General features: G+C 43.8%; 1 protein-coding gene and 1 long non-coding RNA gene across 5 annotated transcripts in view; one reads left to right on the top strand and one right to left on the bottom strand.

Moving 5' to 3' along the window:
* RBM38 (RNA binding motif protein 38) overlaps positions 1-14,957 on the top strand; it is a 125,053-nt gene that overhangs the window by 75,084 nt on the left and 35,012 nt on the right. For 2 of the 4 annotated variants that reach the window (XR_009740427.1, XR_009740430.1), the window contains exons 4-5: positions 2,470-3,545; positions 3,852-4,219. The gene's annotated coding sequence lies outside the window, so the exon portion shown is untranslated. Of the gene's footprint in view, positions 1-2,469; positions 3,546-3,851; positions 4,220-14,957 lie in introns of those variants that run through there. The other 2 variants (XR_009740429.1, XR_009740428.1) reach the window with 1 other exon arrangement.
* On the bottom strand, positions 1,498-3,045 carry LOC133259496 (uncharacterized). The gene is made up of 2 exons (XR_009740431.1): positions 2,960-3,045; positions 1,498-1,777 (listed from the first exon to the last, which is right to left on the bottom strand). It is a non-coding gene; the product is annotated as an uncharacterized LOC133259496 (long non-coding RNA).

Genomic DNA, 14,957 nt, shown 5'->3' with positions numbered 1-14,957 from the left:
AGTCCAGGCTGTCCCTTCCAAAGGGTGCATCCAGGTGGAGAAATGCAGGATGTGACCAAAGATGTCCCCATTCTAATCCTTATGATTGGTGACACTCCCTTACGTGGCAGGGAAGTTAAAGTTGCAGAGGGAAGTGATGTTGCCAATCAGCTGACTTTAAAACAGGGAGATTGTCCTGGACTATCCAGGTGGACCCATGTCATCACTATGCATGTGCAAGTGTGTGTGCGTGCTAAGTGGCTTCAGTCGTGTCTGACTCTGTGTGACCCTATGAACTGCAGCCCATCAGGCTCCTCTGTCCATGGGATTCTCCAGGCAAGAATTCTGGAGTGGGTTGCTGTTCGCTTCTCCAGGGGATCTTCCAGACCTATGGATCGAACCTGGGTCTCCTGCATTGTCAGGCAGATTCTTTACAGTCTGAGCCACCAGGGAAGCCCCCCATCCCCCTGGCAATGCCATCACAAAATCCTTTAAATAGAGGCAGGAGAGTCAGTGTCAGAGGGAGAAAAATAAGCCAGCCTTTCCTGGCTTTGAAGGTGGAAGAGGCCATGAGCCACGGGATTTTGGCAGGCTCCAGGTGCTGGAAAAGGCAAGTATAAATGGATTCTCTCCTTGAGCCTTGGGCATCTCACTGCCCAGATTTGAATCCTGGCTCTGTCTATGAGCTGTTTGGCTTGGGTTGTGCTTCTTAACTTCACTGTGCCTTGCTTTCTGCTTTGTAAAAAGTAAATAATGATGGCATTTCTCCCAAGGGATGGCTGTGAAGATGTGAGATCATGAATGTAAACCCCTTGGACCAGGAGTAGCCCATGGCCCATGGGCTCCTGATAATGACTTCCAGATTTTTAATTTTCCCCCAAATACCACCTTCCTCACAGACAGTGGCTGAGCATGTTTGTAGGTGGGAGACATGAGGAAAAATTCAGCTCCTACTGGCTACTCTGATAGGTGTCCTTGCAAAACCATGCCTTTTCTATGAGAAACTTTGTCATGAAAGATGGCTGACCCACTGTCTAAGTCAGATTTAGGGAGCCCCGTGCTGTGAGCTGTGCTACTTAGAAATACTGTTCATTATGAGGTTGCTCATGTCATTTGGTAAGGAATTAAATCCCCTGTCAAGTAAATGTATTGCTATTAGTTTGAAAGGATAGTCTTGGATTTCCACTTCTTTCAAAATAAAGCCCAGGGAAGACAAAAAGGACAGGTGGAAGTTACAGGTTAAGTTTTCCGTATGTGCTTGTAAACTTGTCGGACATATGCAAATGAAGACAAACATGGTAATATGAATATTAGCTTAAACTCCCTGCAAGAGGGCCACTTTCCTTATTTTTTAAAAATTATGGTTGATTTACAAATTTGTGATAGTTTTAGATGAAGCATGCCACTTTTAAATTCATTTTTTAAAAATAAAAAATACTTAAAAAGAACTTTACAGTACTGCTTTGGTGCATAGAAAACATGGTCACTTGCCAGAAATAAGAATAATTATCATCATTATTATTAGTGACATTTTGAGCATTTATCCTGTGGCGAGAACTGCCAGAAGGCTTCATAAACTGTGACACATCCATCCTCGTCACGGATGTTACTCTGTGATGCTGGTACCATTATTCCCATTTTCCAGATGAAGAAACTGAGGTTAACTTCTTCTTTCAATCCGCTTATAATAGGGGTCTCCAGTGAGGACATGAAAATTACTTGAATTCACCTTTTTAATGCACCTGAATTGCCACGTTCCCCTCTGCGCTTCCTTTATTCCACTCAGCTCCTGTTCTTCCTGAAAAGGTTAGAAACGTGGCCCAGCATCAGCCCCCACCCCCACGCCTAAGCCTAGGCTGGTGAATGCCTTCTCTTATCCCCAGCACTGCAGCTCTGAAGCACCCACCACATGCACCTTCCCTACCACCAGACAGAGCTCATCAAGGGCAGACACAGAATCCCCCCACTGCCCCCTCCACTCCTCAGCCCTGGCCCACAGTAAGTGCTCAGCAAACACTTGTTAAAGAGATGAGTGAATGAGCAAATCAAAAGCCGGAAGTGAACTCAAAGTCCAGCACAGCTGAGGTTCCCCACCCATGGGCACCTTGGTGATCAAGACAGTTCCTGACTTTGTTTTGGTAGTGACCTGTCTACTTTAAGGTGGAGCTACCCTGAGCCTCATTTTCTTGTCTACACGATGGGGCGACAGTAGAATGGGGGCTGTTATAAGGATCGAGTTCATATTTTAGATTAGAACACAGACTGGCACAGAGCAAGTGCTCAGAACTGTTAATAACAACATTATGTGTAATCACTGTGTATATGATCTACTTATCTATGTATCATAATTATTTATGGAAAGCGATACTGGTTTTCTATTTACTGTAGTGTTGTGAAGTTCTATTTAGAAATAAATGAATTTGATTTTTTTAAAGTGAGTTGAGGGCTTCCCTGGTGGCTCAGTGATAAAGAATCGGCCTTCCAATGCAGGAGACACGGATTTGATCACTGGTTTGGGAAGATCCCACATGCGGTGAAGCAACTAGGCCTGTGCATCACAACTATTGAAGCTGTGCTCTAGAGCCAGGGAGCCACAACTACTGAGCCCACGTGCTGCAGCTACTGAAACCCGTGCGCCCTAGAGCCCTTGCTCCACACCAAGAGAAGCCACCGCAATGAGAAACCTGAGCACTGCAGCGAAGAGCAGCCCGTGCTCTCCGCAACCAGAGAAAGCCCGTGTGAAAATGAAGACGCAGCACAGCCCAAAATAAAATAAATAAATGAAATTATATATTTAAAAAGTAAGTTGAAAATAAGTTTCTGTGCAGTGGTAGCCAGATAGGGTCCAAAGCCTGAGGTGGTATCAAACAACAGGTTAACATGACCCACAGGGTGATGGTGACTCAGTTGGAAGCAGATTTTAGAATCTGTACCCTGGTCATTTGGGTCTCCCAGGTGGCGCTAGTGGTAAAGAACCTACCTGTTAATGCAGGAGACATAAGAGACCTGGGTTCGATCCCTGGGCTGGGAAGATCCCCTGGAGGAGGGCACAGCAACCTACTCCAGTATTCTTGCCTGGAGAATCCCATGGGCAGAGGAGCCTGGTGGGCTATAGTTCATAGGGTCGCACGGAGTTGGACGCGACTGAAAAGACTTAGCATGCAAATGCACCTTGGTCACGCGGACATGTGGCCGTGGGCGTGGGTGTCAGTGAGACGCTGAGGCTCTTTGGAAAAACCTGAAGATGCTTTGCCAAGGACCCCGATGCTCTGCCACCCTGGGCTTCCCCGTCTTGTCTGCTCTGAATGAGTGGCCTCCACCCCAGACCCCGGCTGGTATTTTTAGCACACAGGCACCCTGCACTGCCTCCTGCACTCTGACCAAATTTAGAAATCACAAGAGGTCTTTGCACTTCCATGCCCTCGGTAGGAGGAATGGATGAAAAGGCCCCCATCCCCAGCCCCTGCCAGTCCAGCTACAGCAAACTCTATGCCAGGCTGTCTACCGACTGCTGAGATGCCCGAGATTTATCTCACGGTGAGAAACAGCAAGCTGCAGAGCCACAGGTGTGTCTGGGTCTACTTCTGCAAAACAAAACCCCCCTGTGTATGTGTGTCTGGGACTGCTCAGCCTGGGCGGGGCACGGGGCAGGCTGCTAACTAAGGGAATGGGGGAGCCAGGGGGAGGGTGGGTTAGGGGCTGAGGTTAGAGCCTGGGAGGCGAGTAACTCTGTCCTTATGCAAAGCTTTGTATTTATTGTTTAAAACAAGTATGGATTACTTCCGAAATTTGAGAAACTTGAACACCAAAAAGTTTAAATACATCCCAAGATTGAAAAATCTCAACCTGAATGTTTATATGGGATTTTACAGTTAGCAAAGGGCTTCTATGGTTTTGTGTGATGGACCCTCACTCTTTCGGACAACTGGACCTCCACTCTCCATCTCCTGATGCCTCTTAGATGTGCCTCTCAGATGTGTTAAGCTTGGAGAACCCAAGACACTCTGCTTAAGAGCTGCTACGGAACCTCTCACATGAACCAATTCATTTCTGTCGGCTGAGCTTGTCTGAGGCTTGTCTGAGTGGCAGTTGGGTCAGCACTCCAGTGAATCTACACAAAATGATGGCTGAATTGGCAGGAATTTTGCATATCATTTGTGAAACATGGGCAACATTAAAATTGAATTGTATGAACTTATCATTAAATGGGTTATATTAAAAATAAAGGTAATCTATTTTACTATTTTTTTAAGAATTTTGTTTTTTGATGTGGACCATTATAAAAAGTGTATTTATTTATTGGCTGTGCTTGGCCCTCATTGCTGCATGGGCTTTTCTCTAGCTGTGGCGAGCAGAGGGTACTCTCTAGTCACGGTACACAGGCTTCTCATTGTAGTGGCTTCTCTTGCTGTGGATCATGGGCTGTAGGGTGCATGGGCTTCAGCCATCTTGGTTCCCAGACTCTAGAGCACAGGCTCAATAGTTGTGGTGTGTGGGCTTAGTTGCTTTGTGTGGCATGTGGGATCTTCCCAGCCCAGGGATGGAACTTGTGTGTCCTGCATTGGCAGGCGGTTTCTTTACCACTGAGCCACCAGGGAAAGCCCTGGACCATTTTTAAAGTCTTTATTGAATTTGTTACAATATTGATTCTGTTTTATGTTTTGCTTTTTTGGCCCTGTGGCATGTGGGATCTTGTCTCCCCGAGTGGGGACTGAACCCACATCCTCTGTAGCCCTGCAGTGGAAAGTGAAGTCTTAGCAGCTGGGCCAGGAGGAAAGCCCCTCAGTACATTTTACCAATCCACGCCCTTGGGGCTATTTATCTCTGTTGTCTCTGTGCAGTGTCAGTGCTTTGGACAGTGCAGGTCTCTGTGTCTCCCTGCTCCACACATAGGGAGTCAGGCTGGTAGCTTGAAACCCATCATGGTTGGGAGTATTCACACCATGGAAATTGGCAAGTGCTGCAAATAGGGCTACCCCACCCCAAATTGTGGTTGAACTTTTGCCAGCATAGTGCTGAAAGGAGGCCTGATAACACATGTGGGGCCCCATCTGCTCTTCGGGGACCCCGAGTACCAGGAAGGAGGGGTTGTAGTCATCCTTGGAGCAAGATTCACACTTTGGTTTCACCAGCATCTAGCACGGACAGCCCATTTATGAGGATCGACTGACTAGAGGCAGTCGGGGTCCAAAGTCACCTGGTGCTGGGGTAGGATCCTGAGCACAGACTCTGTGCCCCACCCTGGCATCAGCCCTTCTTTTCCAGTCATCTCTGACCCCTGGAGGACTGAGAGGCCCAGCTGGTAGCTGAGCTCAAATGCTCTGCCTCAGGCAATGAAGAAGACTCTGCCTTCCCAGCGGCCCTAAAGTTCAAAGCCTTTGTTCAGAGCACCCATTTCTTAACACCTTGCAGCTTTGCAAAATGATTTTAGCAAGTAATGGGTGCAGCATTTAATAACATGAGGTCTCTAAAGATTGAGGACAGGAGGAGAAGGGGGTGACAGAGGATGAGATGGTTGGATGGCATCATCGACTTAATGGACATGAGTTTGAGCAAACTTCAGGACATGGTGAAGTTCAGGGAAGCCTGGCGTACTGTAGTCCATGGGGGTCGCCAAGAGTCAGACACGACTGAGCAACTGAACAACAATATGCCTTTTCAAAATGCACAAAGCAAAAACTGAAAGGATAGACAAATCCACAGGTCTGGTTGACCTCAAACTCTTCTCTAAGTTATTGACAAAACAAACAAGCAATCAGTGAGGATAGAAAAGACCTGGATGGCAGCGTCAGTGATGTAACCTAAGTGACGCATTAGAACAGGCCACTCAGTAACAGGATACACAGTTTTCTCAAGTGCCATGGAACTGTCGCCAAGACAGACCGTATTCTGGGCAACCAAACAAACCCTAACCAATTTAAGACGAATGGGAGCATACAGTGTTCATTCTCTGACCATACGGTAATAAATCTAGAGTTCACAAGCAGAAAGGTATCTGGAAAATTCCCAGATATTTAAAAATTAAATGCACTTCTAGGTCAAAGTGGAAATCTCAAGGGAAAGTAGAAAATATTCTGAACTGACTAAAAATAAGAATATATCAAGATTTGTAAACTGCAACTAAAGCAGAGCTGAGAGGGAGTTTCATAACGCCAAGCGCTTATGGTAGAAAATAAGAAACATTTCAAATGAGTTATCCAAACTTCTACCTTCAGAAGCTAGAAAAAGAATGGCAACTTTAGGCTGAAGGAATGAAATTATAAAGATAAGCTCAGAAAGCAATGTAATTAATATCAGAAAAAATGAAAGAGAAAAATTAATGAAACAGAAATCTGACTATTTGAAAAGGCCAACAAAATTGATAAACCTCTAGCCAGACAGATAATAACAAAAAGAGAGAAGATAAACATTAGCAGTATTAGAAATGAAAGAGAAAACATCACTCAAGACTCTACAGGCATGAAAAAGATAGTAAGGGAAGGTAACAAACAATGTTATGTCCTAAAATTTGACAGCTTAGGTGAAATGGACTAATGCCTGAAAGACCTAGAAAACCAGAACTCACTCAAGAAGGAATAGTTAACCATAGCTATTAAAGACATGGAATGCATAGTCAAAACTTTCTAACAAAGCAAGCTCCAGACCAGATGTCTTCACTGGTAAATATTACCATTCAAGGAAGAAATAATCCTAATTCTACACAAATTCTTCCAGAAAATTGAAGAAGAGGGAACACTTCCCAACTCATTTCTTGAGGCTGCTCTTGCTGCTAAGTTGCTTCAGTCATGTCCGACTCTGTGCAACCCCATAGACGGCAGCCCACCAGGCTTCCCCGTCCCTGGGATTCTCCAGGCAAGAGCACTGGAGTGGGTTGCCATTTCCTTCTCCAATGCATGAAAGTGAAAAGTGAAAGTGAAGTCGCTCAGTCGTGTCCGACTCTAGCAACCCCATGGACTGCAGCCTACCAGGCTTCTCCATCCATGGGATTTTCCAGGCAAAAGTACTGGAGTGGGGTGCATATGCTAATACCAAACATATTAGAAGAAAAGGAAACTATAGACCAGTATTGCTAGTGTATATAAATAAAAGAAGCCTCAGAAAAATATCATCAAGTCAAATCCAGCAAAATATAAAATGTATAATACATCATGACCAAGTGAAGTTTATCCTGGAATGCAAGGCTGTTCAACATTGGAAAATCTGCCAATGTAATCTAAAACATTGACAGATATAGACAAAGCATGTAGTCATCTTAATTGATATAGAAAAAGCATTTGACAGGATTCAGTATTCATTCATGATTAATTCTCAGCAAACTGATATTAGGAAGAAATGTCCTCGGTGCATTAAACGGCATCTACAGAACACCTACAGCTAACATCTTAATGGCAAAAGGCTTGATCCTCACCCCTTAAACCGGGAACTGGACAAAGATGTCCACTCTCACCACTCCTATTCAACATCATACTGGAGGCCCTCACAAGTGCAATGAGGCAAGAAAATAAAAACCTATATTGGACAGGGGGGAAGAAATCATTCTATTTGCAGATGGCATGACTGTCTATTTAGAAAACACCAAGGAATCTACAAACAAATTGCCAGAATGAATAATAAGTGAGTTTAGTAAGGTTGCAGGATACAAGGTCAATATAAAACTCAACAGTATTTCTCTGTACTAGCAATGAACAGTAGGAAGTTGAAATTCTAAAAACAGCACAATTTACAATAGTACCAAAAAAAAAAAAAAGAAAAATCTCACCAAAAACTGAGTATAAATTCCAACATCTGTGCAAGATCTGTACACAGTCTATAAAACAATGATAAATGAAATTAAAAACCTAAACAAGTGGAGAGATGTACTGTGTTCATGAATCAGTGTGTGCTCGCTTAGTTGCTCAGTTGTGTCTGACTCTTTGCAACCCCGGGGACTGTAGCCTGCCAGGCTCCTCTGTTCATGGGATTCAGAAGACTCAATATTGTTAAAATGATAGGTTCTTCCCAAACAAGTCTGTAAATTCTTCCCTTCCAAAATGTAGTTTTGTCCAACAAAATGTAGGAATTTGTACATCTTAGGTACAAATCAACAAGTTGGTTTGTAAATTTACATGGAGAGGCAGCAGATCTAGAATAACCAAAACAATTTGGGGAAAGAGGAACAGCTTTGGAAGACTCCCATTCTCTAATTTCGATGCTTACTATAAAGCTACAGTAATCAAGACAGTGTGGTACTGATGAAAGCCTGGATCAGCGCAACAGAGTGGAATCCAGAAATAGATCCCACATGTGTGGCCAATTTACTTTCAACACAGCTGCAAAGGGAATTCAATGGACAAAGGATAGTTTTTTCAACAAATGGTGCTGGAACAATTGGTTGGTCATCCACGTGTGAAAAAAGAAACCTTGATCCACACCTTGTATCATAAACAAAATTTGACTCAAAATAGATCCATGACTCCCATGCAAAGCATAAAATTACAAAACTTCTGAACTAAATCTAGGGGAAAAAAAAATCTGTGTAACCCTGCATTATGCAAAGATGTCTTAGCCAAGACACTAAAAGAATGATTCGTCCCAAGAAAAGGATAAATTAGACACCATCAAATTAAAAGAAAAACCTGCTCTTTGCAAAACACTGTTAAGAGAATGAAAAGAGAAGACAGAGAGAAAATACTTGCAAAGCATATGTCTGATAAAGAATCTGTGTTCAGAATCTATAAACTCTCAAACTGATTGAAAAGATGGTTAAAAGATTTGACCAGATATTTCATTAGAGAAGATGTGTAGATGGCAAATAAGTCTATGGAAAGGTTTTCAGACTCGTGAGTTATTAATAAAGTACAAACCAAAACCACAGTAGGATATCACTATACCTACTAGGACAGCTTAAAACAAAACCAAACAAACCCCGATAATACCAAGTGATGGCCAGGAAGTGGGGTGACTTGACTGCTTACTGGTGGGAATACAGGAGCATCCACTTTGAGAACTGGTTTGGTAGTTTCTTACCAGGGCAAACAAACATCTGTCTTATGACCCAGCGATCTCACCTCAGGAGACATGAGAATATAGATTTGCACAAAACCTGTACACAAATGTTTTATAATACCTTTATTCATAATCTACCCAAAGTGGGAACAATTCAAATGTCCTTGACCTGGTGGATAGAGAAGCAAATTTTGGAATAGCCTTACACTGGAATATTACCCCATAATAAAGATAAATTAACAAATAACCTAGGAAACAGTAAGGCTAGCTCTCACAGTCGTTACCTTGAATGGAAGAAGCCAGACTCAAAAATGGAGTGTATTTGATTAGAAATATGTGATTCCATCTATAGGACGTTCTGGAAATGGTGATTTTCGGGGCAGAAAGAAACCGGTTTTTGCTGTGGGCAGGGCAGGAGCAGGGCAGCAACAAAGGAGCACTGTGGGGTTTGGGGTGTGTTTCCACGACCATCCTCTTGTCAAAACAGAGAATTGTGGGCTTAAAAGGAGAATTTTACTATTTGTAAGTTATGCCTCAAAAATAAAAAAATATGTAAAAAAAATGTAGTGTTGGAAAATAGAACTGAGAATTCTACTATCATATCATGTAGATAAAAATTTGTGATTAGTAAACTAATTTCCATTTGGCCAACGTTTGAAGGCTCCATATTTCCATGACTAATTTCTGATTCTTCATGAAATTTTGTTTTTTTTTTAAAGATGCTTACTTAAGTTTATTTTTACTTATTTATTTATTTTTGCCATACCATGAAGGGTGTGGCATCTTAGTTCCCTGACCAGAAATAGAACCCATGTCCCCTGCAGTGCAAGTGCAGAGTCTTAACCACTGGACCACTAAGGAGGTCCCTCCAAGAAATTTTTTAAGATCAAAATTTTAAAAGAATATGAGCAACTATCTATCTGTTCCTACCCATCCATCCATCCATCCTGATGTTATCCTACCTGTTGCAATACATGGTAAGGATAATTTTTAAGAAGATCCAGCTCTTCTTATTCTGAAATGGGTCTGTTATTACCCCGACACAGGGCAAATGCAGTCAGACCAATGCATTTTCAAATGTCCGTTCTCTACATGACACGTCTACCGTCAGCCTGGTAGAAACTCATGTGCGATTGGCAGACCCTGAATCTTACTTCTGTCTCTCTCCCTTTGTGCTCTGCCACCACGAAACAGATGTCCCAGGCCACCTGAGTGTGGGATCTCAGTGCCAAACCATGGAGGAGGCCCAGCAGACTCCAGAACACAGGTCACCTGTCGCTTCCAGAGCTCTGTCTCCTTCCGTTCCAGGGGGGGCAAAAGCCGTTGCCAGGCCACCAGAGGGCTGCCGAGGTGCCCTTTGGGGGGTAGAACCATGCAGAGCAAAACCCTCAGGTCCTGGCACTGAAAGCACCTTCAGTTTTTCCAACATCAGTGAAAGCATGGAAGCAGTGCAGCCTGAAGGGCAGGTGATGCTGAGCTGGCTCAGCCACAGCACTGCCAGTGGAAAATGCCAGTTCTCGGGTGTCATTCAGGGCCACTCACTTTGTGTGCTGGGGTGTCCCGTCTGGGAGTTTGTGATTTTCACAAGCCCCTGGACAGTCCCAGTGCCCAGAAAGATTTCTGAACTCTGTCACTGAGGGCCCTGAAGGAGCAGGAACACCACCCCCGCCCCCAGGACAGGATCAAGTGACAGTGTGTTGTGCGGTGGCACTCGAGGAGGGGACCCACGCTGGCCAATGGGGGACCAGGTGACCAGAGCAGCGAGAAGCACACACCACTCCCCTCAAGTGACAGGTGACGCTGTTCCGAGAGGGACCCAGGCCCTCTGCACAGACAGGCTGCCTGCTGGGCAGAAGCACCCCCACAGAACTGGGGTGTCACCTACAGACACAGGCTCCAGTCCAGGCGGGACCGTCCAGCCGTCCTCACTGCCCGCCTGCAGCTCTGGCCACTCCATTTGTTCCCGAGGACACCCCGCTCTCCACCCCTCCACCTTTTCCAGCAGAGGTGCCAGGCTCCCCCTGCCGCTCGTGACCGTGTTTGCTCTTCCCAAGCCCTGAAAACAGGACTTTCATTTCGTGCTGGGACTTCTGAGGGAATTCAGTTGGGTTCACGGTATTATGAGCAGCTTCGGGATCACATCCTAAAATCCAGGCACACAAAGTTGAAAAAAGAGCGCCAGCAACTGTGGCCATTTCTAGGGAGACCATCACGCCAGGTGACACTTTGGCCTCCAGGGCTTTTCCCAGTGAAAATCATTCCAGAGATTTCACTGCAAAGTTGGGCATGTCTGCTAACAAAACTCAACTTCCGCTCCTCTGAAAGACTCCTACTTTCAAATATTAGCTTCTTTATTTAGGGAGTTGGCAACACGCTTGATAACAACACTCTGCGGCCAGGATGGGAAAAGCCTAACTGTTCCTGTATTCCATTTAAAATTGATTTTTGATGCCTGGGGCAGCTGTATTTAAATCTTGCTACACCAGCAGCAAACTCGGGCATGTCTGTGTTGTGAAAGGTTTTTATTTTTTTCTGCTTAAGACAAATGATTTAACTGACAAAATACTCTTATGTCGTAGAAAAATCCTAGAATCCCTTTTAGAATTGTTTTGGCATCGTTCACAGATGATTCCAACGCCATCAACCAGCTACTCTCATTTTTAGGGGGTGAAGCGGTTCTTATGCTTTGAAATACTAGATGGGCTTTTCACTACAAACAGATTCGTGTTTAGTTTTCAAATGGTCATTAAGTGAAAGGACTACCCTCAGAAAAGGTTAAACACAGCTTTTCTGATCGAATTAGTGACCAAAGCTGATGGACTTAAAGTAATTCATTGTCTAGTGCACTGTTTTCTGTTATTACCTTCCTGATGTTGGTAGTTCAGGCACTGGGATGTAATTATAATAATTATCAGGATGAGTCTTTTAATCAGCGACCTCTGGACTTGTCTACAAACTGTCACCCTTCATTAACAGGAAATGACATCACGTTCCAGCTCAACCATTTGGCTGCTACTCGGGGCAGTATTCTACCATGACAGCTATTTGCAGCCCTCCTATCTCGTCTCCTGTGACTGGCTCCTAGCCACTGGGGTTCAATAGTTTTTTTTTTTTTTCCTTTACTGCATTTTTTGTCTCAACAAGCACGGTGAGCATCCCGTACAGCACTTAATCTGCAACTGCTCAGAAAAACAAGCACATGTGTCTTTTGACATCCTGAATTGCGCTTACTATAAAAGACAATGATTTATGGAAACAAGGCTTATAATCATAGCCATGCCTTGGAAATGATACAAAAGCTACTTAAGTCACACCCGGAACAAGGCTGCCTCTTAAGATCTGTTTTATCTGTTACACCCCATTAAAAGTAAAGTGCAAATAAAGATGGGGAAATGTAGAAACAGTTGGTTTGATAAGCCAAAGGTCCTAAGGCTTTTCATTGAACGTGGTTAAGTTCAATGCTGGTAAGTCCTTAACTGCCCGTTAAAAGGACTGATTGTTATAAAGGATACATTTCCAGGGACTATTCAGTGAGATTATCAAAGGTCAGCCGAAAGCATAACATTTATACAGTAAGTCCCCTACTGACGAACGAGTTTTATTCTAAGAGCATGTTCGTAAGTCCAGCAAAGTTGGTTTAGATACCCAACTAATACAATCAGCTATATAGTACTGTACTATAATAGGTTTCTAATACTTACCACACAAATAATACATTAAAAAAAAAAAAAACCACTTTAAATCTTACAGTACAGTACCTTAAAAAGTACAGTCATACCAGCTACATCACTACCCCTTTTACCCTTTCTTCCAGACATCCTGGGCTTCTCTGGTGGCTTAGACGGTAAAGAATCTGCCTGCAATGGCAGGAGACCTGGGTTGGGAAGATCCCCTGGAGGAGGAAATGAACCCACTCCAGTATTCTTGCCTGGAGAATTCCATGGACAGAGGAGGCTGGCGGGCTACAGTCCATGGGGTCTCAAAGAGTCAGACACGACTGACAGACTAACACTAACTGGATATCCTAGACTTGAAATAAAAGTACTAAACTGCTCTACTCTATACAGTACTGTGCAGCAATGCACACAAAACCCAGTCACGTGTAGAGGGTACATGGGGCACACGACAAAGTACCCCCAGACACGTGAGCTAACTTACATGACTGGACGTGTGAATCCAGGTTCACATCTTTGAAAGTTCCCAGGTTTGTATGTAGGGGACTTACTGTCCTGGAAATAATGCCTGGAAAATAAGAAATTCCTGCCATTTTCACAAGGCTGTTGAACTTTCCAGTATAAACCGCTTGTGCTCCACCAGGGTTAACCCCCTTGTGGTACCGACTCTTTCGGTTGTTGCTGTTTGTTGTTTAGTCACTCAGTTGTGTCTGACTCTTTGAGACCTCACAGACTGTAGCCCACCGGTCTCCTCTGTCCATGGGATTCTCCAGGCAAGAATACTGGAGTGGGCTACCATTTCCTTCTCCAGGGGATCTTCCTGACCCAGGGATCGAACCCAAGTCTACTGTGTCTCCTGCATTGGCAGGCAGGTTCTTTACCACTGAGCCACCAGAGACTGACCTCAAACGACAGAGGCATCAGACAAGCCTCAGGTGTGTTTAAAAAGCATCATTTATACAATAAAACTGTTGTCAAACAGTGCTGCAGTTTGAACACCCTTGCCTTCAGACAGAGACATTAAATTGTGCAAGAGGTGTGTATTCCACAACAATTTCCTGCTGGATCTCACAACTATTTAAAGCAGAAGTGTGTTGAAGGCGGTTTCTCTCCAGGCATCCTGACTCCAAGCCCACGAGGTATCTTCACTTCCAGGTCTGGGAAACGCCCCTGTCTCACTGAGCAATGGGCCAGAAATCCTCCTGTTACTTTTTTTTTTTTTTTCTGGTGGGAAGATATTTAATGTATTTAATGGTCATAAGACAATTCTGGTTGCGTATTTCATAAATCAGTACTGGTAAATTATAATCTACTAATAATTATATCTCTACATTTTTCACCTTTTGTTGGCTTTTTTCTTTACTATCTTCAGATATGCCTCCCCTTTATTTTTTATTTTTTTAAATTTTATTTTGTTTTTAAACTTTATATAATTGTATTAGTTTTGCCAAATATCAAAATGAATCCATCACAGGTATACATGTGCTCCCCATCCTGAACCCTCCTCCCTCCTCCCTCCCCATACCATCCCTCTGGGTCGTCCCAGTGCACTAGCCCCAAGCATCCAGTATCGTGCATTGAACCTGGACTGGCATCTCGTTTCATACATGATATTTTACAAGTTTCAATGCCATTCTCCCAAATCTTCCCACCCTCTCCCTCTCCCACAGAGTCCATAAGACTGTTCTATACATCAGTGTCTCTTTTGCTGTCTCGTACACAGGGTTATTTTTATCATCTTTCTAAATTCCATATATATGCGTTAGTATACTCTATTGGTGTTTTTCCTTCTGGCTTACTTCACTCTGTATAATAGGCTCCAGTTTCATCCACCTCATTAGAACTGATTCAAATGAATTCTTTTTAATGGCTGAGTAATACTCCATTGTGTATATGTACCCCAGCTTTCTTATCCATTCATCTCCTGATGGGCATCTAGGTTGCTTCCATGTCCTGGCTATTATAAACAGTGCTGCGATGAACATTGGGGTACACGTGCCTCTTTCCCTTCTGGTTTCCTCAGTGTGTATGCCCAGCAGTGGGATTGCTGGATCATAAGGCAGTTCTATTTCCAGTTTTTTAAGGAATCTCCACACTGTTCTCCCCTCCTGTTACTATTAAAAGACATACAGATTTTTGTTCATCTTTCTGTGTGGTACGAAAGTGATCAAACGAATCACCAAGACTTTTTTGTAACTTGTGTTTGTTAACCATCTCCAAGGACTGGAGTCCAGCTCCATGTTTGAAAAGGAAGAAACTATCGCCCTCTTGTGGGCACTTGTGTCATTGCTCCTGCCACAGGCTTTGGGAATTTTTCCT

Source organism: Bos javanicus, chromosome 13 (genome assembly GCF_032452875.1).
Source record: "Bos javanicus breed banteng chromosome 13, ARS-OSU_banteng_1.0, whole genome shotgun sequence".
Classification (NCBI taxonomy): Eukaryota; Metazoa; Chordata; class Mammalia; order Artiodactyla; family Bovidae; genus Bos; species Bos javanicus.
Note: the sequence above shows the minus strand (reverse complement) of the source record. Positions and strands in the feature narration are given on the sequence as shown.